Source organism: Vipera ursinii, assembly GCF_947247035.1.
Source record: "Vipera ursinii genome assembly, chromosome: 7".
NCBI lineage: Eukaryota > Metazoa > Chordata > Lepidosauria > Squamata > Viperidae > Vipera > Vipera ursinii.
Window position 1 is genome coordinate 72706666 of NC_139521.1, and position 24461 is coordinate 72731126.

Sequence of the window (24461 nt, forward strand, 5' to 3'; positions counted from 1 at the left end):
TGTGGGAACGGCCAGAATTTGGTCTCTCAAGAATTTGGTTTCTCACCCTTCAGCCTTTCCAGACCCCCCCCCCTAATGAGCCCCCCTGTTGGTTTCAGTGAGAGCACACTCTCCTGGCTCACAGGAGGGCTGGTATGTGGGAGGTTTGGGAAACGCTGTGATAAAGCCTTCACATACATCTTATGGTACCTTGTTTTTGTATGATCTCAGAGGCACCTGAGAAATTTTCTCTGTGTATCCAATTATCTATGTATGCTATTTTGTATGAGACGGATGGAGTTTTTGTAATGTTGGAGGTGAATAAAAGTTCAGCGGGCAGTGCTCAAAGGGGTGCTTTTTCTGGAGACGAGGCTGCCTGGCTGGTTCAAAGGTGCTCTATCGACTCAGGTCTGAATTCCTGTCCCTTCGTCCGAATTTCTTTCCTCTTCAATGGATGAAAATTAATCAAGGAGAAAAGCGACCTGGAATTAAGGAGAAACTTCCTAACAGTGAGAACAATTAGCGTAACCTTACTTTTATTAAATTTGATAAATTCATATTTTTATTAAATTTGATACATTCATTGATAGATAGATAGATAGATAGATAGATAGATAGATAGATAGATAGATAGATAGATAGATAGATAGATAGATAGGTGGATGGATAGATAGATAGATAGATAGATAGATAGATAGATAGATAGATAGATAGATAGATAGATAGATAGATAGATAGATAGATAGGTGGATGGATAGATAGATAGATAGATAGATAGATAGATAGATAGATAGATAGATAGATAGATAGATAGATAGATAGATAGATAGATAGATAGATGATAGATGATAGATGATAGATAGGTAGATAGATAGATAGATAGATAGATAGATAGATAGATAGATAGATAGATAGATAGATAGATAGATAGATAGATAGATGGATGGACAGGTGGATGGATAGATAGATAGATAGATAGATAGATAGATAGATAGATAGATAGATAGATAGATAGATAGATAGATAGATAGATAGATAAATAGATAGATAGATAGATAGATAGATAGATAGATAGATAGATAGATAGATAGATAGACAGACAGACAGACAGACAGACAGACAGACAGACAGACAGACAGACAGACAGTTTAATGACCTAGCATTTGCAGTTGCATAATCTGCAAAATATGGTACGTTTTGTCCTCAGTTGAAGTTATGTTTCTTTCCTGGGATGGCTTGCTGTGTGATGTAAACTCAGCCTCTTGATTAGTTTAGCATAGAATTAGTTTAGCACATTCTAATTTTCGAATCTGCAAAATAACTAAATACAGTTACCAGGCTAAAGGTTTTGTGTAACAGCAGCTTATATGAGATTTCCATCGGAGAAATTTAATTTGTATAAAATAGAAGAGTCCACAGACTTCAAGATTTGTGTGGGATCTCCAGTTTGACAGTTTTTGAAAAACAATCTATTTCTTTTTCTGGTCCAGAGGTCCTCTGCGTTAACCTAGTTTTGAAATCTATTCTAGATCGTCTCATAAAAAAAATTAATAGAATGTAATCACTCTCTTCTGTTTTGTAACAGAGTTTGGGATAATAGTAACTTTTCGAAAGGAGAACAGGTATGAATTTTCAGAGGAAAACAGTTCAAGTCGTTTTAGGTCTTGGTACCTTTCCACTTTACTTTCATGGATCAATACCTTAGATTCTAACTGATGTCCTGTTATTGGATTGAAGAGCCCAGTGGCTTAATGATGCTGGAGATGGTTTGAGTCCTAGCACTGTCTGGAGGTGTGAGCTCCCGTCGTTTGCCTCAGCTTCTGCCCACCTAGCAATCTGAAAGCGTATTCTCTGTGAGTAGATAAATAGGTACCACTTCAGTGGGAAAATGAGCCGGTGATTTGTTTGGATAGTTAGAATCCCGCTGGAACTGGATATTCCTGGCTGCAATGCCCATTTGTAAGGTGACTTTGATGGAGGGAGAGGGCCTTGGATGACACTACAGGATGCTGTTCGTCTTTCTCTGTGGTGCAGGATTAGCTCGCCCCCTGCAGCACACCTTGGGAAGTGTGTGAGCATTAAACCAAACAGGGCTACTAGCAGTCTTAGGCAGCCAAAGCCATCAGCATTGTAGTCTCCTGGCTAAATGTAACATCCCAATGCAATGCAATGCAACGCAACGCAACGCAATAAATAAATAAATAAATAAATAAATAAATAAATAAATAAATAAATAAATAAATAAATAAATAAATAAATATGATTGTTTTTAGATTAGAGGAGTAGTTATTTTAAATGCCTTTTATATCCCGCCCTTCTTCGAAGACTCAGGGCGGCTTACAATCTAAGCACAAATCAATGTGCTTAGCAATAGTTGGTCAATATGCCAAAGCACAGGTTATCGTCAGATGACAACATTTTTTCCCTGCCTCTTTGAGGCATTCTTCTTGAGTTTCCAACAAAAGAGTGGGGTCTCATTTTCACATGGCCTTGACTTCCACCAGGAAGAGAAGAAGCAAAGCATATAGAGAGCTAATGTCAGCAGAAAAAGACAATCATGAGCAAAAAAAAAACCCTGCCAAGTTGTACAATTTTGGTGAAGGCATAATTTCCTAGTAACGATGGCTAAGTCTTGCTGGAATGGTAGCTGAAATAGAGAAAGTCTGCACATGATCTGTGACAATGTGTTATTTATAGTGTGGAATGCTTGGATGCTACTTTATTTTTTATTTTTCCCAAAATAACTACAAGCACATATTCTCTCTCTCTCTCTCTCTCTCCCTCCCTCCCTCTCTCTCTCTCTCTCTCTCTCTCTCTCTCTCACACACACACACACACACACACACACACACACACACGAAGACTATACAGCATTTCCTATTCAAACAGTCATATATCATTGGAGGTGTCAGCCACCTTGCTCCCAGTTCCAGAGTAATTAGCAAATTCTACGGTTTGATTTATTTGACTGACATGGCCGCATAAACAGTTCTATTCTAAGACATATTCAGAATTTTTTTTTCCAAATCAACCTTCAATTTATTTATTTATTTTCCTTCCTGGGAAGGTTTTTTTTTTATTTTTATTATTATTATTATTATTTTGATTTGGTTTTTCATGCTTGTTTGCGATTGGAGTCTTGGCAAGATCAAAAAGGGAAAGAAAAGCGAGTTGGTTCATTTTCATCTTTAATAAGAAGCTTATCTCAAAGACCTTTTCCATCTCCCTGTGAAAGTACTTGATTACATTATTTACAAGTGATGTTAACACAAATGACATTTGCTCAGATTTAGAAGCGACTCAAACATGGATAAGAAGCTCTCTGGAGAACCTACAAAATAAAGTCTCTCTTGAGTTACCCTTGACATCTGGTGATGATATGGAGATGGACATACTCCAGTTGTTTTCTTTAAATAATGCAGAAGTAGCAATAGCAATAGCACGTCGCCTTATATAGTGCTTCATACTGCTTTTACAGCCCTCTCTAAGCAGCTAGCAGAGTCAGCATTTTGCCCCCAACAATTCTGGGCCCTCATTTTACCGACCTCGGAAGGATGGAAGGCTGAGGCAACCTTGAGCCAGTCAGGATCGAACTGCTGGCAGTCGGCAGAATGACCCTGCAAAACTGCATTCTGAACAAATGAACCTTTATTATCAAAGTACAACATGTATACAATGAGATTGGCTGAGCCTCCCTTCATGCCCCCCCACCACCACAACTCAGTGGGCCACCACACTCTTTGCCTTTAAAATAAATATGAGCCAGCAGTGTGCTGCAGTTGCCAAAAAAGCCAACACAGTACTAAGGCTGCGTTAACAGAGGGATAGAATCCAGATCACGTGAAGTGTTAACACCACTTTACAACGCTTTGTGAAGGCCACACTTGGAATACTGCATTCGGTTTTGGTCACCACGATGTAAAAAAGATGTTGAGACTCTAGAAAGAGTGCAGAGAAGAGCAACAAAGATGATCAGGGGAGTGGAGGGTAAAACATATAAGTAAAGGTTGCTAGAATTGGGTATGTCTAGTTTAATGAAGAGAAGGATGGCGGTGTGTGTGTGTGTGTGACATGATAGCAACATTCCAATATCTCAGGGATTGCCCCAAAGAAGAGGGAGTCAAGCTATTCTCCAAAGCACCCGAAGGCAGGACAAGAAGCAACGGATGGAAACTAAATTTTCATTAACTTTCAGTGCAGGTCTCCTCCCTTCTGTTGTCTTAAAGGGTAATTACCTGCTAACTGTTAAAATGGCTCTGGATTTTTTTCTCCCTACCTTGAACAGTTTGAACAATAAGACACATTGCTGTCAATGAAACCCCAGCTTCTAAATTGACTTGAAAAGATTTTGGCATAAAGGAACCTCATTCTGGTGCCTCCCTACAAACCAAATCGGTAGGTTAATCTCCTTTGAAGGTTAAAAAAAAAGTTTTCTTTGCTGCAAGAAAACTTTGGGTTTATTCCTTTATAAGCTGGTAAGGGATGCAGTGGCTCAGTGGGTTAGGACGCTGAGCTTGTCGATCAGAAGATATCAGCAGTCTGGCGGGTCAAATCCCGAGTGCCGGGTAACAGAGTGAGCGCCTGTTACTTGTCCCAGCTTCTGCCAACCTAGCAGTTCGAAAGCACGGAAAAATGCAAGTAGAAAAATAGGGACCACTACGGTGGGAAGGTAACAGCGTTCCATGAGCCTTTGGCATCTAGTCATGCCGGCCACATGACCACGGAGACATCCTCAGACAAGCTCTGGCTCTTTGGCTTTGAAACGGAGATGAGCACCGGCCCCTAGAGTCAGAAACGACTAGCACGCATGTGTGGGGGAACCTTTACCTTTATCTTTATCTTTAAGCTGGTAAACCCACACCTGAATTTTCTTGCTGAAGAACACCTGCACAACTAAAGCTGCTGAAATTCAATGACTAAATGGCTGAGGTTTATTTTTAGCTGTGAGATATATGTGTAGACAAACAGACAGATACTGTAGGTAGATAGATAGAGACCCAGACACATGATTTTTAAGAGGGCAATAGACGTGTTACTCACAGTGAATTTAACACATCGCTCTGCCTCTTTAGTTATCCATTTTCCCTCAAACTATAGGGAAACTCTGAAGGCAGGAAAAGAAGCAACGGATGGAAACTAATCAAGGAGAGAAGCAACCTGGAACTAAGGAGAAATTTCCTAAAAGTTAGAACAATTAACCTGTGGAACAACTTGCCTCCAGAAGTTGTGCTCCAACACTACAAGTTTTTAGGAAGAGACTGGACACCCATTTGTCTGAAATGATATAGGGTTTTCTGCCTGAGCAGGAGGTTGGATTAGATGACCTTCCAAATCTATTATTATTATTATTATTATTATTATTATTATTGTTATTGTTATTGTTATTGTTATTGTTATTGTTATTGTTATTGTTATTATCATTAAACTTTTATTCATAAAACATGAAACTCAGTCAACTGAACACTCAAACTGACTGGCACTAATGGTTGACACGGGCTGCTGCCAGCATCCTAGGTATCAACCAGGTATCTCCTTAAAATGTAAGATGTTCCGAGTAGCGCAGTTTTTTGTAGCTTTGCTGGAGTTATTGCAGGAAGCTGCAATTTCTTGATGTATTTTGCAAAGCTTTTGGACATAGTTCCCAGCGCCCCGGTGACAATGGGTATCACTGTTACACGTTTCATCCATAATTGCACGGTTTCAATGGCCAGGTCGCGTTATTTCATAATTTTTTCCAGTTCTTTTTCTTCGACTCTGGCATCTCCTGGTACAGCGATATCAATCAACTGCATGCTTCGGTTCTCTACGACTGCGATATCTGGCGTGTTGTGTTCCAAATGGCGATCTGTCTGCATTCGGAAGTCCCACAAGATCTTCACCCTCTCATTCTCGACAACTTTTTCCACCCTATGTTCCCATGACTTTTCGGACACAGGCAAGTCGTATTCTTTACACAATGCCCAGTGGATTAGTTTAGCAACTTGGTCATGTCTAGCTTTGTAATCAGTTTGTGCGATTTTGCTGCACTCACATTTTACTGTAAATGTGACACAGTTTCAACTTTGTTGTTGCAACGTCGGCAATTTGGATTGTCAGTAGATTTTTGTATCTTCGCTTTCATGGATTATTTATTTTTATTATTATTATTATTATTATTATTATTATTATTATTATTATTATTATCATCGTCATCGTCATCGTTATCTTTATCTTTATCTTTATCTTTGCTTTCTTCTAAGACTTCAATCAGAATAGAGCTGGAAGGGACCTTTGAGGTCTTCTAGTCCAACCCCTCCCCTTCATGGATTACTGCCTTGTCGTGGCGAAGGGGCTTGCGTAATTCAATGAAGCTATGAGCTATGCCGTGCAGGGCCACCCAAGATGGACAGGTCATAGCAGAGAGTTCTGACAAAACGTGATCCACTGGAGAAGGAAATGGCAACCCACTCCAGTATCTTTGCCATGAAAACCCTATGGACAGTACCAAAAGGCAAAACGATATGACGCTGGAAGATGAGCCCCTCAGGTCGGAAGGCGTCCAATATGCTACTGGGGAAGAGCAGAGGGCTAGTACTAGTAGCGCCAGAAAGAATGAAGCGACTGGGCCAAAGCCGAAAGGACGCTCAGCTGTGGATGTGTCTGGTGGTGAAAGGAAAGTCCGATGCTGTAAAGATTTTTTCTCCATAGGAACCTGGAATGTAAGATCCATGAATCAAGGAAAACTGGACGTGGTCAAACAAGAGATGACAAGACTGAACATTGACATCTTAGGTATCAGCGAACTAAAATGGACAGGAATGGGTGAATTTAATTCAGATGACCATCAGGTATACTACTGTGGGCAAGAATCCTTCAGAAGAAATGGAGTAGCCTTCATAGTCAATAAAAGAGTAGGAAAAGCAATACTGGGATACAATCCTCAAAATGACAGAATGATCTCAGTTCGAATCCAAGGGAAACCATTCAATATCACAGTAGTCCAAGTCTATGCCCCAACCACCAGTGCTGAAGAGGATGAAATTGACCAGTTCTATGAAGCACTACAGCACCTTATAGAACTAACACCAAAAAATGATGTTCTTATCATCATGGGGGATTGGAATGCTAAAGTAGGAAGCCAAAAGATAACTGGAATAACAGGCAAGTTTGGCCTTGGAGTGCAAAATGAAGCAGGGCACAGGCTGATAGAATTCTGTCAAGAGAATACGATGGTCATAGCAAACACTCTTTTCCAACAACCCAAGAGACGGCTCTACACATGGACATCACCAGATGGTCAACACAGAAATCAGATTGACTATATGCTCTGCAGCCAAAGATGGAGAAGCTCTATACAGTCAGTAAAAACAAGACCAGGAGCTGACTGTGGCTCAGACCATGAGCTTCTCCTTGCAAAGTTTAGGCTTAAACTGAAGAAAGTAGGGAAAAGCACTAGGCCAGTCAGGTATGAATTAAATCATATCCCTGTTGAATATACAGTAGAGGTGACAAATAGATTTAAGGAATTAGATCTGATAGACAGAGTGCCTGAAGAACTATGGACAGAGGTTCGTGACATTGTACAACAGGTAGCAACCAAAACCATCCCAAAGAAAAAGAAATGCAAGAAAGCAAAATGGCTGTCTGAGGAAGCTTTGCAAATAGCTGAGGAAAGGAGGGAAGCAAAAGGCAAGGGAGAAAAAGAAAGATACACCCAATTGAATGCAGAATTCCAGAGAATAGCTAGAAGAGATAAGAATGCCTTCTTAAATGAACAGTGCAAAGAAATAGAAGAAAACAATAGAATAGGGAGGACCAGAGATCTTTTCAAGAAAATTGGAGAAATGAAGGGAACGTTTAATGCAAAAATGGGCATGATAAAGGACCAAAATGGCAGGGACCTAACAGAGGCAGAAGAGATTAAGAAGAGGTGGCAAAATTACACAGAAGAACTATACAAGAATGAGCTTAACGTCCCTGATAATCACAATGAGGTGGTCACTGACCTCGAGCCAGACATCCTAGAATGTGAAGTGAAGTGGGCCTTAGAAAAGCTGAGCAACAACAAAGCTAGTGGAGGTGACAGTATTCCAGCTGAGCTATTCAAAATCTTAAAAGACAATGCAGTAAAAGTGCTACACTCAATTTGCCAGCAAATTTGGAAAACTCAACAGTGGCCACAGGATTGGAAAAGATCAGTTTACATTCCAATTCCTAAGAAAGGCAGTGCCAAAGAATGTTCAAACTATCGCACCATTGCACTCATTTCTCATGCTAGTAAAGTCATGCTTAAAATCCTACAAGCTAGACTTCAGCAGTATGTGGATCGAGAACTACCAGAAGTGCAGGCAGGATTTCGAAGAGGCAGAGGAACTAGAGATCAAATTGCCAACATACGCTGGATCATGGAGAAAGCTAGGGAGTTCCAGAAAAACATCTACTTCTGCTTCATTGACTATGCTAAAGCCTTTGATTGTGTGGATCATAACAAACTGTGGCAAGTTCTTAAAGAGATGGGAGTACCAGACCATCTTATTGGTCTCTTGAGAAACCTATATGCGGGTCAAGAAGCAACAGTGAGAACTGGACACGGAACCACTGATTGGTTCAAAATTGGGAAAGGAGTCCGGCAAGGCTGTATACTGTCGCCCTGCCTATTTAACTTATATGCAGAGCACATCATGAGAAAGGCAGGGCTAGATGAATCAAAAGTTGGAATTAAGATTGCCGGAAGAAATATCAACAACCTAAGATACGCAGATGATACCACTCTAATGGCAGAAAGTGAAGAAGAACTAAAGAGCCTCTTGTTGCAGGTGAAGAAGGAGAGTGCAAAACTTGGGTTGAAACTTAACATTAAGAAAACCAAGATCATGGCATCTGGCCCTCTCAATTCCTGGCAAATAGATGGGGAAGAAATGGAGGTAGTGACAGATTTTATTTTCCTGGGCTCCAAGATCACTGCAGATGGGGACTGTAGCCAAGAAATTAAAAGACGCTTGCTCCTGGGGAGGAAAGCCATGGCAAATCTAGACAGCACACTAAAAAGCAGAGACATCACCCTGTCAACAAAAGTGCGTATAGTCAAGGCTATGGTCTTTCCAGTTGCAATGTATGGTAGTGAAAGTTGGACCATAAGAAAGGCTGAGCGCCAAAGAATTGAGGCCTTTGAACTGTGGTGCTGGAGAAGACTCCTGCGAGTCCCTTGGACTGCAAGGCGATCAAACCGGTCAGTCCTAGAGGAGATCAACCCTGACTGCTCTTTAGAAGGCCAGATCCTGAAGCTGAAACTCAAATACTTTGGCCACCTAATGAGAAGGAAGGACTCACTGGAGAAGAGCCTCATGCTGGGAAAGGTTGAGGGCAAGAGAAGAAGGGGACGACAGAGAAGGAGGTGGCTGGATGGAGTCACTGAAGCAGTAGGCGTGAGCTTAAATGGACTCCAGAAGATGGTAGAGGACAGGAAGGCCTGGAGGAATGTTGTCCATAGGGTCGCGATGGGTCGGACACGACTTCGCAGCTAACAACAACAACAGTCCAACCCCTTACTCAAGCAGGAGACCCTATACCACGTCTGACAGGTAGTTCTCCAGTCTTTTCCTTAAAAGGTACAGTGATGAAGCACCTGTAACTTCTGAAGGCAAGCTGTTCCACTGATTAATTGTTCTTACTGTCAGGAAGTTTCTCCTTAGTTCTAGGTTGCTTCTCTCCTTGACTAGTTTCCATCCATTGTTTCTTGTCCTGCTTTCAGGTGCTTTGGAGAACAGCTTGACTCCCTCTTCTTTGGGGCAACCCCTGAGATACTGGAACACTGCTATCATGTCCCCCCCTTGTCCTTCTCTTCATTAAACTAGACATACCCAATTCCCTCCACCGTTCTTCATATCTTTTATTCTCCAGGTCTGTAATCATCCTAGTTGCTCTTCTCTGCACTTTTTCCAAAGTCTCAACATATTTTTTCTGACGTGGTGACCAAAACTGGAGGCAGTATTCCAGGTGTGGCCTTGCTAAGGATTTACAAAGCGGTATTAATACTTCACATGATTTTGACTCTATGGCTCTGTTTGTATAAGCAAGGATTGTATTAGCTTTTTTGGCTGCTGCCACACATGGCTGGCTCATGGCCAAGTGATCTTTTTAGTTCTTAGGAACTAAAAACTTCTTAAGTTCCTAAGCCATTTCACTGTTCTGGGGTATCCTGACTCTTTTTCCCATCCAAATAAAGGTAATCCTTGACTTACAGAGATTTGTTTAGTGACTATTACAACCACACTGAAAAAGATGACTTATGACTGTTGCAGCATCCCCAGGGTCACATGATCAAAATTCAGAAACTCGGCAACTGACTCATACTTATGACGGTCGCAGTGTCCCGGGGTCACGTGATCACCTTTTGCGACCTTCTGACAAGCAAAGTCCATGGGGGAGCCAAATTCATTTTACAACCATGTTACTAACTATAACTATATATTCTCTGATGTATACTCCACATTATTTATGACATTAGTTAGAATTCTACAAACTATATTTGTGGCTTGACCATCTGGAGCTTAATTTATTTCAGGATTCTTTTGCAAGCCAAATGATCCCAAACCTGTATTAGATGGATTGCATCATCAGGAGTAGGCAGCGTTAGGAGACTTTCTTAAGAAGGGGAAGAAGCAAATTTGCCCTTAAAACAGCCCACTGAACCACAGCATATATAAAACGCATACCGTAGATATGATAATTAATGAGTACAACTTGAAAACGCATGTGAGTGGGTGAGATATTATGTATGTATGCGTGTCTTTGTGTGTGTGTGTGTATAAAATAATGTATTAAAAATCAACAATAACTTTCTAATGTCACTGATATTTTTTTAACAGCCACGATTCATAGGGTATATGATCTCAGCTTGTTTACTTTTTCTTTTTTAGATATAGATAGATAGATAGGTGGATGGACAGGTGGATGGATAGATAGATAGATAGATAGATAGATAGATAGATAGATAGATAGATAGATAGATAGATGATAGATAGATAGATAGATAGATAGATAGATAGATAGATAGATAGATAGATAGATAGATAAAAGGATGGATGGATGGATGGATGGATGGATGGATGGATGGATGGATGGATAGATAGATGATAGATAGATAGATAGATAGATAGATAGATAGATAGATAGATAGATAGATAAAAGGAGGGCAGAGAGGGCGAGGTTGTTCACCAAAGCACCAGAAGGAAGGACGAGAAACAATGGTTGGAAACTGACCAAAGAGAGAAGCAATCTGGAATTAAGGAGAAACTTCCTGACAGTGAGAACAATTAATCAGTGGAACAGCTTGCCTCCAGAAATCGTGAGTGCTCCACCACTGGAGATTTTCAAGAAGAGACTGGACATTCACCTGTCTGAGATGGTATAGGTTCTCCTGCTTGTGCAGGGGGCTGGACTAGAAGACCTCCAAGGTCCCTTTCAGCTCTATTCTATTCTAATTTTAATTAGAGAGACAATTTGGTGTAGAGATGAAGGCCTAGAAACCAGGAGACTGTGAGTTCAAGTTGGAGAAATTCTTGAGGGTCTCTTGGACTACAAGGAGATCAAATCAGTCAATCCTAAAGATTTAGGATAAGATAGGATAATCTTTATTGTCATTTTTTACTGTGGGCACAATGGCGCACATCAAAAATGAAATTCAGTTGCCCACTCTTGCTTGATGGATGGATTGATTGATGGATTGATTTAGTATACGGCGATGTTACAATTAGCCAAGAGACTACAGTGTTAGTACGAAGTAGTTATCTGGTTGCTGGAGAGTGCTAGTCCATTTTGTTCATACTTGTGCACTTTCCAGGGTGCACCAGAGGGGACAAAGTAGCTCGGCATCAGAAAGGTGAGTAGCATCTTGTGGCCTCACCAGCCTTTTTTCATCAGCAATATCCACCTCGTATACAGGCAGATTCAGCAGTGGCTGGGGTCGAACCGTCCACACAAAACATTGCCATGTTTTCCACTGAAGTGGTACCTATTTATCTACTCGCATGTAACATGTTTTCAAACTGCCAAGTGAGCAGATGCTGAGGCAAGGGATGGGAGCTCACCCCCGCCATGTGTTGCTAGGACTCAAGCCACCGGAACAAGGTCCATCTCCAGTGTCTTTAATTCACTGAGCTGCTAATCTGAAAGAAAATCAACCCTGACCATTCTTTGGAAGGACAGATACTGAAGCTGAAGCTCAAATATTTTGAGAAATGAGAAAAGAGGACTTATTGGAAAAGAGCCTGATGTTGGGAAGGACGAAAGGCAAAAGGAGTGGGGGGAGGGCAGAGGACGAGATGGTTAGATAGCGTCATGAATGAGATGAACGTTGGGAAGACAGTGGACCTGGAACGTTGTGGTCCATTGGACTGCAAAGAGTCGATACCAATAGCAATACCACTTAGTCTTATATACCGCTTCACAGTGCCCTTACAGCCCTCTCTAAGCGGTGTACCCACAAAATTCTGGGTCCTCATTTTACCCCCTATTGCCCCCCAAAAATCTGGGTCCTCATTTTACCGACCTCGGAAGGATGGACAGCTGAGTCAACCTTGAGCCAGTCAGGATTGAACTCCTGGCAGTCAGCAGTGACTTATTCTGCAGCACTGCATTCTAACCACTGCACCACTGTAGCCCCTTCCTTCCTTCCTTCCTTCCTTCCTTCCTTCCTTCCTTCCTTCCTTCCTTCCTTCCTTCCTTTCTTTCTTTCTTTCTTTCTTTCTTTCTTTCTTTCTTTCTTTCTTTCTTTCTTTCTTTCTTTCTTTCTTTCTTTCTTTCTTTCTCTCTGCTGGTTAATGACCACAATAAATATTTGAACATTTACATCCTTACCGAGAAATGTGAGAAAAACAAATTTACTTGCATCTTGCCTCGGTAGCCTAATGTGCAGTTTGATTCTAAGTCTTACTGAGAGCATTAGAAACTTTGCCTTTGACCACACAGAGAAAAAATGGCGGTAGCACAAAAATGGGCCTCCTATTTTGGCGCTAAGCGTTCTCTTCAAGAGACAGATCAAAATGACCCTTCCTTCCTTCCTTCCTTCCTTCCTTCCTTCCTTCCTTCCTTCCTTCCTTCCTTCCTTCCTTCCTTCTTTCCTTCCTTCCTTCCTTCCCAATAACACTTAGACTTCTATATCGCTTCACAGTGTTTTACAGCCCTCTCTAAGCAGTGTACAGAGTCAGCCTATTGCCCCCCCCCAAAAAAAAAATCTGGCTCCTCATTTTACCGACCTCGGAAGGATGGATGGCTGAGTGAACCCTGAGCCAGTGAGATTCAAACTCCTGAACTGCTGGCAGCCGTACTGCACTCTAACCACTGCGCCACCACAGCTCATACGTCAAACACAACTCAGCGATGGAACCACAACCTTTTGGATGTCATTGAATAGGAGAAGGCCAAGTTGAAAAGTGTCCTGCTTGGCATCCGTGAATTACACTGTCTAGACAACAGCTGTTTTCAGTTTGAAGAATTCACTATTACTTGGGACACGACAGCAGGAAAACGAATGGAGTGGCATTTATCACAAGCAACAAACTTGCCCAAGCAAAGGAAACTTTCTTAACAGTTAATGATCATCTTATGATCATCCAATCCAAAACCTGCACCAAGCCCCTTAAAATCAGCGGTTATCCAAGTCTATCCAAGTAACAGAGCTTGAAATAGAAGGTACTTTGCCAACATTGAAACACTGAAGCAAATGCACCCCCAAAGTTGTTGTTTACATACTGGATGATTTGATTGCAAAAGTTGACAGCCAAGCAGAAGTAGGCACTGCTGGTGTTTTTGGACCCATGGAGAAGAATGATGCAGGGACATCTTTGGGTCAATTTTGCCATAAAGAATAGATTGGGAATCATGAGTTTGGGGTTCAAACAGCACAATCTTCATTGACATACTTGGATCTCATAAGTCAAACCGTATCATAATCAAACTGACTATGTCCTATGAATCCTTCCTAGGAGCCAGTTCAGTCCTCACTGTCAAGACATGTATCAGGTGTGAATTACAGTTTAGAATAGAACAGAATAGAATAGAATAGAATAGAATAGAATAGAATAGAATAGAATAGAATAGAATAGAATAGAATAGAATAGAATAGAATAGAATAGAATAGAATAGAATAGAATAGAATAGAATAGAATAGAAATTGGATATAGAATAGAATAGAATAGAATAGAATAGAATAGAATAGAATAGAATAGAATAGAATAGAATAGAATAGAAATTGGATATAGAATAGAATAGAATAGAATAGAATAGAATAGAATAGAATAGAATAGAATAGAATAGAATAGAATAGAATAGAATAGAAATTGGATATAGAATAGAAATTGGATATAGAATAGACTAGACTAGACTAGACTAGACTAGACTAGGCTAGAATAGAATAGAATAGAATAGAATAGAATAGAATAGAATAGAATAGAATAGAATAGAATAGAATAGAATAGAATAGAATAGAATAGAATAGAATAGAATCCAAGAAGCAATGGATGGAAACTAGTCAAGGAGAGAAGCAACCTAGAACTAAGGAGAAACTTCCTGACAGAACAATTAACCAGTGGAACAACCTGCCTCCAGAAGTGGTGAATGCTCGGAGGTTTTTAAGAAGAGACTGGACAGCCATTTGTCTGAAATGGTATAGGGTTTCCTGCCTTAGCAGGGGGTTGGACTAGATGACCTCCAAGGTCCCTTCCAACTTCTTCTTCTTCTTCTTCTTCTTCTTCTTCTTCTTCTTCTTCTTCTTCTTCTTCTTCTTCTTCTTCTTCTTCTTCTTCTTCTTCTTCTTCTTATTATTATTATTATTATTATTATTATTATTATTATTATAGAATGGAATTTAATGGAATAGAATAGAATAGAATAGAATAGAATAGAATAGAATAGAATAGAATAGAATAGAATAGAATAGAATAGAATAGAATAGAATAGAATAGAATAGAATAGAATAGAATAGTGTACAGTGGCCAGAAATTCAATTGATTAACATTGAGACAGCTGTTGAAGAGAGTTAAGGCCCCAGGCTAGAAACTTAGTTCTAGCCCCACCTTAGGCATGAAAGGTGGCTGGACAACTTTGGGCCAGTCCCTCTCTCTCAGTCCAACCCAACCCACAGGCTTGTTGTCATAGGAAAAACAGGTGGAGGAACCTGTGCTGGATATGTTTGCTACCCTGAGTTATTTGTTAAAAATAAAAATAAAAATAAAAAAGCCAGGCCCTAATCAACCAAACAAATACAAGAATGCCGAGAAAACGACGCAAGTGATTCGAAGACGAAAACTTTAGAGTAGCTGAGCGAAGGAGAGCAGCCGAAGCAGCAGGCAAATGGGAGGGAGGGAGGGAGGGAGGAAAGAGAATGAATGCAGATTTCTCAAAGAGCAGCAAGAAAAGATAGCAAAGATTACTGGGGCCAGTTTTGCAAGCAGCTTGAAGAAGACGGCGTGAATGCGTTGCCCGGCAGGAATGCATTTGCACAAATCAAAAGGCTCCAAAACACCGTTTACGGCTCATAAAGAACATCATCGAAAGAAGAAAAAGAAAGAATTGTCTGTCCAACATGGTGTCAAGAACAGATGGTGGGAATGTACAAAAGAGTTGCACGCCAGCAACAAGCAGGCACGGCCTCCAATGGATGATGATGAAAGGGAAGCAGAGGGATAGAATCAAGATCATGCGAAGTACTAATACCACTTTACAAGGCCTTGGTAAGGCCACACCTGGAATACGGCATCCAGTTTTGGTCCCCACGATGTAAAAAAGATGTCGAGACTCTAGAAAGAGTACAGAGAAGAGCAACAAAGATGATTGGGGGACTGGAGGCTAAAACATATAAGGAACAGTTGGTGGAATTAGGCACGTCTAGTTTAATGAAAGAAGGACGAGGGGGGACATGATAGCAGTCGTCCAATCTCTCAGGGGCTGCCCCAAAGAAGAGGGAGTCAAGCTATTTTCCAAAGCACCTGAAGGCAGGACAAGAAGCAATGGATGGAAACTAGTCAAGGAGAGAAGCAACCTAGAACTAAGGAGAAACTTCCTGACAGTTAGAACAATTAACCAGTGGAACAACCTGCCTCCAGAAGTTGTGAATGCTCCAACACTAGAAGTTTTTAAGAGGAGACTGGACAGCCGTTTGTCTGAAATGGTATAGGGTTTCCTGTCTTAGCAGGTTGGACTAGATGACCTCCAAGGTCCCTTCCAACATTATTATTATTATTATTATTATTATTATTATTATTATTATTATTATTATTATTATTATTATTATTATTATCATCATCATCATCATCATCATCATCATCATTATTATTATTATTATTATTATTATTATTATTATTATTATTATTATTATTATTATTATTATTATTATTATTTAGAACCAGCCATCCTTCAGGAAAGCATTGAGTAGGCAATGAGCCAATTGCTGAACAACGCCCCAACTCTCTCTCTCTCTCTTCTCTCTTTCTCCCTCTCTCTTCTCTCTCTCCTCTCTTTCTCTCTCTCTTTCTGTCTCTCTCTCCTCTCTCCTCTCTCCTTGTCAACACTGCTAACATCGAACGTTATTGCTTGACAAGAGATGAAGAAGTAGCTATTTCATATGTTAAACTTGTGTCTTGCTTTAAGACTTGGGTATTGCTTTAGTTTAAAGTTGGGAGGAGGGAAGAGTAGGAAGGCACTTTCAAGGCCATTTTTGTCTCTCTAAAGAAGATAAGACATTGGCGGTTCTTCTAACGGAAGGGAAATTGATTCTTTAAATAAATTGGAGAATATGATTAATGGCAAAATTAGAAAGGTGGAGAATTGTGTTTTAATATATTGTGCAAGGGGCGGAGATTTCAGATTCCAGCTTCCTTCGAGCAAGCATTTGCCGGTGTATTAGGCTAATAAAGGACTTTTAAGGTAAACAGTGCCTCAGAGTCACTTGAAAAGCCCAGACATCAGAAACTTGACACTCCTCTCTCTCTATTCTCTCTCTTCTCTTTCTCTTCTCTCTCTCTTCTCTCTTTCTCTCTCTTCTCTCTTTCCCTCTCTCTTCTCTTTCTCCTCTCTCTCTTCTCTCTTCCTCTCTCCTCTCTCTCTCTCTCCTTTTCTCTCTCTCTTTTCTCTCTGTCTCTACTCTTTCTCACTCTTTCTCTCTCGTTCTCTCTCATCTATTTAATGTATAGGCTACACATTTCTCCTAGAAGTGACTTTAGGCAGCTTACAATCACGTTTCTTATTCAACCCGTATACATGCAGGAGAAGGACTGCCAAAACCTAAGGACAGAGTTAAAAGAGGAATCAGCCTAGAATCCCTACGTAGCCTCAAGCAAAGTCCAATCTCCCTTGAATTCCATTCACCTTTGTCTGACTCCGAGCAAGTGCTAACTGCTAACTAGTTGACCACATTCCTGTACATGAGCACGAGTAGCGTCAGATCATTTTAATTAAACCTTCCTGTGGGGACCTGATGTTTTTTGCCAGCCTGACCATGCCAATGTGGTTGTTATGAGGAAGACGGAACTTGATGGATTAGAACTCAGAGAAAAGATTGGAAGAACATCAACAATCTTTGATATGCTGACTGCACAAGTCTCCTTTCAGAAACCAAGAAAGGCCTAAATCATGGGATCAAAATGATTTAAAGATGAAAGGGGGACATTTTCCTGAACATCAAAAAGACCAAACTCGTGATCACTGTGAAGAATGGAAATGTCAAAAATAACAATAGATGGTGAAGAGATTGAATGTGTGCAAGTTAAAAAGAGTCCTGGAGAAAATGGATTATCCTTTTTTTTTTCCAGGTGGGTTTCAGCCCTCAGCATAACATTGACTGCTTGTAGCAGTGTCAAGATGAGGATGGTTTAACCATCCTGGTATAATAGAATAATTGAGTTGGAAGGGACCTTGGGGGTCTTCTAGCCCAACCCCCTGCTCAAGCAGGAAATCCTATACCATTTCAGAGAAACAATTGTCCAATCTACATCTTGAAAGCCTTCAACGATGGATCATCCACAGCTTCTGGAGGCAGCTTGTTCCACTGATTAATTGTTCTCACTGTCAGGAAATTTCTCCTTTGTTCTAGGTTGCTTCTCTCTTTAGTTAGTTTCCATCCGTTGCTTCTTGTTGTGCCTTCAGGCGCTGTGGAGAATAGCTTGACTCCCTCTTCTTTGGGGCAGCCCCTCAAATATTGGAACATTGCCATCATGTCACCCCATCTCTTTTGTTTTCTCAGCACCTTTCTACACAACTGAGCACAGCATTTTTCTGCAAGTACTGGAAGAGTAGAGGCGTAGTTTTTTTGGGTGGTTCTCCTCTCTTGAGGTCCAAGTCTAGTTGGTGTTGTGAGGTATCACAGGACTCAACATCTAAAATCATAGAATCATAAGCCTGGAAGGGCCCTTGAAGATTTTCTAGTTCAACCTCCTACTCAAGGCAGGTGACCTTTTGTCTACTATCTATTGTGGAAGGTCATCAATTGCTTCAGGGTCACCTGAAGCACCACCAATGCAGACAGTTGGAAATAATGAGATTTTTTTTTCCTAAACAGGATTATATTGAACGATAAGTAGTTTCCCCTTGGATCCAAATTATTTCACCAGTACCAAGGGCTTTTTCTTCTAGAGCACCCTGACTCTGTTTCTTTTACCAAACTATTCTATCATTTTTTAAAAATAAATGTTTTATTAATTTTCTATTTTCACAAACAAGTGCTCAATAGACAACGTGATGACTGAGTCCATTAGTGATTCTGTGGTACATATAAGCTTCTTCAAACTAGGCCCAACATTACACCCTCCAGTACATCATCTCTTCTTCTGATAATAACCATTTTTCTGTGATAAGGATGTGCGGAGTACCTCTTGAGCTAACAAGAGCTTGCACAGAAAAAGAGGATACTGAGAGTAGGCAAGTTTACGCAGCAACCACACAGATACACTGAGGTGTGTAAGAAGGTTTACTTGTGGAATAATACAATAGCACAGTCCAAGAAAAAAATCAGTCCAGGTCATACACGAGTGAAGAGATGATAGCAAATAACAATAGTCCAAGGATTATCCAATACAGAGTCTTCTTACCAGTCCGTAAGTCAAAACACAGTTCTTCGGGTTCAGCAAACAGTAGCAAACCCACAAACCACAATAATCAGCAAGTAACAGCAAACATAACAGAGAGAATAACACAGAGAAAGAAGCTATGTCTCTAGCTCCCTCTTATGGCCGTTGGAAAAACAGCGTCGGCCAATCATCACACATTTAAAGTGATACAATGCAGTTTCTATTACAACAATACAATCATAGTTTATATATATTGCCAACCCAACCAGTTAGGGCATAGCCATCTACCTAACATTCTGCACTAAGCAAATACAATTCTTATTATTGTTGGTAAACATACAATTGCATATCAACATTTGTTACATTTTTCTAATAATAATGTCAGTTTGAAATATCTTTTCTAACCAAAGCATATCTTAATTGCATTTGCACTCCATTTCCACTTATTTAATCCACATCCTATTTTTGCTTTTTTCAATTTTAGTTTCCCATCCATGTTCAAAGTATCATACTCATCCTTCTAGATAGTTAGGATTTGTATTGAGAATATTATATTTTGGTATGAAAGGGGAAATAAGAATTTGCTAAGAACTTTGAATAAGGGATGCTTTTGGTAGCACCAAAAGTATATTTCATACCAAAATGTAATATTCTCAATACAAATCCTAACTATCTAGTTATAATAATCCTTCTATTTCTAACAATCCATTCTTAACCATATTCAAACCTCTAATTAGTGATATAGCATCCCCTCTAACAGCTTAAAGCTTCTGTTTCCTTCAGTCTTACTCTAGCTTTCTTTCTTTGCCAACTAACTTTCCAAGTCAGTGGATTTGGATCATCAAATAATTCTTCCTCTGTTTTTGTATATATTATTTGAGACAAGAGAAACAATTCAATTACAGTGTTTTTGGAAGAGCTAGCCCGTTGATATTCATTAAACCGCCTCCATCCCTCTCCCTCCCATCATTTTTTTTTAGAGCAAAAGTCTCCTTCTAAAATATGTTTCCAACGAATTTGTGGGTTTTGAATTGTGTTTGGGCTGAAAAGCTTTCCTGGTAACACTGTGAGGTCATTGTCTCACAAGCCTCTAAATCCCAGGTGCTTCTACTAGGGTTACTGGGTCATCCTAGTGCACGACCGAGGGTTAGCAGGAATTGAAGAAGTCATGATCTGCAACCTTTTCCTGTTGATTTCCCATAGTTGCTTCTGCAGAATTAGACTCCTGCTAAATTCATACATTCTAGAAAGCATTACTATTATTATTACTATTACTATTATTATTGTTACTATTGTTATTGTTATTGTTGTTGTTGTTATTATTATTATTATTATTATTATTATTATTATTATTATTATTATTATTTCTATTATTATCAATCATCGCACAGTCAGCCAGATGTTCAGACTGGATTTGGCATTTTTGTCTACCTATCGAGTCCTTACCAAGGACCTGGGATAGGCAGATGTGGATGTTTGATGGTATTACAGACATTATCGCAGGATGGAAGCAGTTCCTAGTAAGGCCGCCTTTTGCAATTGACTAATGGCGAATTTGTCAATGCCGATGAGGACCCAGACTGTTGGGGGCAATTAAGCTGACTTTGTAATAATGCCGCTTGGGGTGTGTGTGAAAGACCTAATAAGCAGGCATATACATAGAATGAAGGCTACTGCTAAGCTTGTAAGCCGCCCTGAGTCTTCGGAGAAGGGCGGAATATAAATGGAATTAAAATAAAAATAAAATTAAAAAAAAAGTGGTGCTCCAGTTGTTTTAGAACTGCACCCAAGGCACCTATTGCTACTGGTACTACCTTTGTTTGTCTTTGCCACAGTCTTTCTATTACTATTTGTAGGTCTTTGTGTTTTGTTATCTTCTCCAGTTCTTTCTCGTCTATTCTGCTGTCTCCAGGCACTGCCACGTCCACTATCCAGACTTTTTTTCTCTTTCTTATCGACAATTGTTAAATCCAGAGTGTTATGTTGCAGGTGCTTGTCTATTTGAATTCTAAAGTCCAAGAGCAATTTAACTTTATCATTTTCTATTAATTTCTCTATTTTATGATCCCACCAGTTCTTGCTTGCAGGCAAATGATATTTCTTGCAGATCTTCCAATGCACCATTGTTGCTACTTTGTCAGGCCGCTGCTTGTAGTCAGTCTGTGCGATCTTCTTGCAGCAGCTTACCAGCTGGTCCACTGTTTCTTCAGCTTCTTTGCATTGTTGTTGTTGTTAGTTGCAAAGTCGTGTCCGACCCATCGCGACCCTATGGATAACGTTCCTCCAGGCCTTCCTGTCCTCTACCATCTTCTGGAGTCCATTTAAGCTCACGCCTCCTGCTTCAGTGACTCCATCCAGCCACCTCCTTCTCTGTCGTCCCCTTCTTCTCTTGCCCTCAATCTTTCCCAGCATTACGCTCTTCTCCAGTGAGTCCTTCCTTCTCATTAGGTGGCCAAAGGATTTGAGTTTTAGCTTCAGGATCTGGCCTTCTAAAGAGCAGTCACTTCTTTGCATAGGTGCCACTTACTGTCTGTTGCTGCCTTCTCAATTTTGACTTTGTATGCATTTGTCCTTAAGGCTTGGTCTTGTGCAGCCAGAATTAGTCCCTCGGTCTCTTCCTTTGATTTTCCTGCTCTTAGCCATTGCCAGGTCTTGTTATTATCTGCTTTTCCAGCTATTTTTTTTAATGTACTGGCCATGTAGTGCTTTGTCTTCCCATGCCTCCATTCTGTTCTTCATTTGGTCTTACTTGTAGGCCAGTTTGGTCTCTCCAGTAGCCAGTAAGCCTTCCTGATATACTAATTTCAGTGCATCTTCATCATTGTCCTTCAGATATTCTTCCAAAGCTATTTTTTCTTCTTCAACCATCTGATGTACTGGCAGCATTCGACGTCCACCTGTTTGCCTTGGTAGATAGAGTCTGTCAATGTCACTGCGTGGATGAAGGACATGATTCATTGTCATTATTTTTCTGGTCTTCCTATCCATTGCTTTTAGCTCTGCTTGAGTCCAGTCCACTATTCCAGCTGTGTGTCTAATGACTGGAATTGCCCAGGTGTTGATTGCCTTCATGGTATTTCCTCCATTGAGTTTGGACTTTAAGATCTTCTTCACTCTCTTGATGTATTCACCTTTAATCTTTTTCTTGACTTCAGTGTGCTTGATGTTGTCAGCTTGAAGGATATGATGATGATGATGATGATGATTTTACATTTTCTGCTCTCAATTTTTTGAATGCCCTCTACAGAATTCACATCTCCTTGCCTCCTTGCTGCTTTTTTTCTTAATTTATAATTGTCCTTGGGAGGTAGAAGCTCTTCAATCTATTGCAGAATCCAACATTCTCTCCTTCCTTGTAAAAAAATAAAAGAATTCCTCTCATTAGCAGAATCTTGGAATCCTGCATGCAAATCAGATGCAAATGTAATAATTGCAAATGAGAGGTTATGCAAATAAATAATTGAGTAAAATTAGAAGCTGTGGGTCAAAAGGCCAGGTCTTCTCCTTCTGACTGAAGAACAGGGAAACGGAAGGTAGAAATTAACGAATACTAAGATAATTGGTATCTTGTGTTACTTTTTTGTGGTTCTTCAGTTTTGTGCCAAGCTAATTACTACTGGAGTTTTGTGGCAGTCTGTGGGTGTTCAGGAATAAGTTGGAAAAAAAATACACCCTTACATCTTTTAAAATGTAACTGTTGCACTCAAAATTCTCTGGTGGGCAGGGCTTTTTTTCTCATAGAACGCTCAGAACGGAGTTCCGGCACCTTTTTTGGATGGAACCTTGTAGGGTAGGCAAGGTGGGTTGTATGACATGTGTGAGTTCCGGCACCTTTTTCTTTTACAAAAAAAAGCACTGCCGGTGGGTACCTATTTTCCGGTGACCGCACCAGAATGAAATTTCCCAAAGCCAAAATGAATACAAAACCATTGGAGATCTTCAGCCGGTCAAGAACGTTTGACTGCTTTGGTGAGAATTGAGGCTGGAGCTGATACAACCTACACTTTGAGTACTAATTAACTGCTAGCAACTTTTGTGGCACAGAAAGCAAGAAACGTAGCATTTCAAGAGCAAACATAGTTTCATAGGATATAGAATAACAGAGTTGGAAGGGACCTTAGAGGTCTTCTAGTCCAGCCCCTGCTCCAGTGGGAGAACCTACACCTTTTCAAATAAATGACTCCCCAACCTCTTCGTAAAGCCTCCAGTGATGGAGCACCCACCACCTCTCAAGGCAAGGCAAGGCATTGGCTAATTGCTCTCACCATTAGGACATTTCTCCTTAATTCTTGCTTGCTTCTCTCCTTGGTTACTTTACTTCCATTGTTTCTTGTCTTGCCTTTTGGTCCTTTTGAAAATAGCTTGACCTTAGAGCAACAAAGATGATTGGGGGACTGGAGGCTAAAACATTATAGGGAACAGTTGCTGGAATTGGGTATATCTAGTTTAACGAAGAGAAGGGTGAGGAGTGACATGATAGCAGTCTTCCAATATCTCAGGTAGTGACAGATTTTATTTTCCTGGGATCCAAGATCACCGCAGATGGGGACTGCAGCCAAGAAATTAAAAGATGCTTGCTCCTGGGGAGGAAAGCCATGGCAAATCTAGACAGCACACTAAAAAGCAGAGACATCACCCTGTCAACAAAAGTGTGTATAGTCAAGGCTATGGTCTTCCCAGTTGCAATGTATGGCTGTGAAAGTTGGACCATAAGAAAGGCTGAGCACCAAAGAATTGAGGCCTTGGAACTATAGTGCTAGAGAAGACTCCTGCAAGTCCCTTGGACTGCAAGGCGATCAAACCGGTCAGTCCTAGAGGAGATAAACCCTGACTGCTCTTTAGAAGGCCAGATCCTGAAGTTGATACTCAAATCCTTTGGCCACCTAATGAGAAGGAAGGACTCACTGGAGAAGAGCCTAATGCTGGGAAAGATGGAGGGCAAGAGAAGAAGGGGATGACAGAGAATGAGTGTTGTGACTCAGGGCCAGCCTGTGGGTCCGACAGCCGGCTCCGATGTATCGGATGACTCAGATGCGGGGGAGGAGGGAAACGAACCGGCTGATGATGGTTTGGAGGCTTTGCAGAGCCCTCAGCCGGGGACCTCTTCTCAGCTGCGTGAGCCCGAGAGTGCGGAGGAAGATGACCCACAGCTGGCCCTGTTCAAGGACGCCCGACGCAGGAGGCAGTCGAGCAGGAACAAACAAAGAAAGGCTGCGGGACTCCTCGGGAGGAGGCACAGGGAGACCACGCCCTGAGCTCTCTATAAAAGGAGTGTTTGGGGAGGGGCTGGTTGCTGAAAGCAACTTTTCCGCTTGAGAAGACAAGCTCTAGTGTTTTTGTTAACTGTGTAATTAACTGCGTAATAAATCTTGGCAGATGCCTTTTAGCCTTGGACGCTCTCCAGTCTCTTCTTTCTGAATAGGGGTTTGCCTTATTACAAGG